At 45.5% G+C, this 914-nt stretch overlaps 1 non-coding gene across 1 annotated transcript; it reads left to right on the top strand.

Annotated features, from left to right (window-relative positions):
* Nucleotides 1-582: 582 nt before the first annotated feature.
* trnar-ucu (transfer RNA arginine (anticodon UCU)) lies at nt 583-655 on the top strand. The gene has a single exon. It is a non-coding gene; the product is annotated as a tRNA-Arg (tRNA).
* Nucleotides 656-914: the final 259 nt, after the last annotated feature.

Genomic DNA, 914 nt, shown 5'->3' with positions numbered 1-914 from the left:
TTTGCCATAAATTCTGTGTCTTACAATCTTATACTCCACAACCACCTGACGAAGCAGCAGCGCTCTGAAAGCTAGTACTTTGAAATAAACCTGTTGGACGACAACCTGGTGTTGTCTGATTTTTAACGATGATTATTCAAAACTTGCACAAGGTAATTCCAGGAATTGGGAGATCTTGGGGTGAATTGTCTGAAAGAGACAGCACAGCCACAATGGCTGAATGCCTGCTATGATTCTGTTGATCTGTCCTCAATGCAGCTGTTTGCAACATCTCCACTTACTCCTTCCCCACTAACTGCAAATATCTTCAAGGTGCTGCACAAAATAACATTGAGCCCTTTGCTATTTTCTCGTCTGCTCCATATTCCTCAGACTTGAGTTGTGCAACATTGGAGTTTGGTTAATTTCTCGTCTGTCCGTTTGGGGACAAATGGGAAGTGAGATTGATTAATCAAGCAGCCAACAATTTAGCATGAGATGGTCGGGGTCAAAAACAAATACTGAGAGTATAACACTCAGAAACACACAGTATGAGAGGTCGGGTGCAGTACATAAATGCTGTGATAGTCGGCCTAATGTGTGGCCCCAGTGGCCTAATGGATATGGCACTGGCATTCTAAGCCAGGGATTGTGGGTTCGAGTCCCATCTGGGGTGTCAGTCACTTGCCCTTTGTCAACTTGATTTCTAATCTACTTTGGGAAAATCTCCATGTCTGCATTCAGTTGATGGGAAGTGGTGCCCAACATCTCCTTGCACAAGATTTGCAGGATTGAGGTGAATTGTCTGAAAGAGACAGCACAGTCACAATGGCTGAAAACCTGCTGAGATTCTCCTGGGAATGACGTGGTGGCTCAGTGGGCAGCACTGCTGCCTCACAGCATCAGGGACCTGGCTTTGATTCCTCCCTTGGGTG

The sequence above is a fragment of the Chiloscyllium punctatum genome, chromosome 18, assembly GCF_047496795.1.
Source record: "Chiloscyllium punctatum isolate Juve2018m chromosome 18, sChiPun1.3, whole genome shotgun sequence".
Taxonomy (NCBI): domain Eukaryota; kingdom Metazoa; phylum Chordata; class Chondrichthyes; order Orectolobiformes; family Hemiscylliidae; genus Chiloscyllium; species Chiloscyllium punctatum.
Note: the sequence above shows the minus strand (reverse complement) of the source record. Positions and strands in the feature narration are given on the sequence as shown.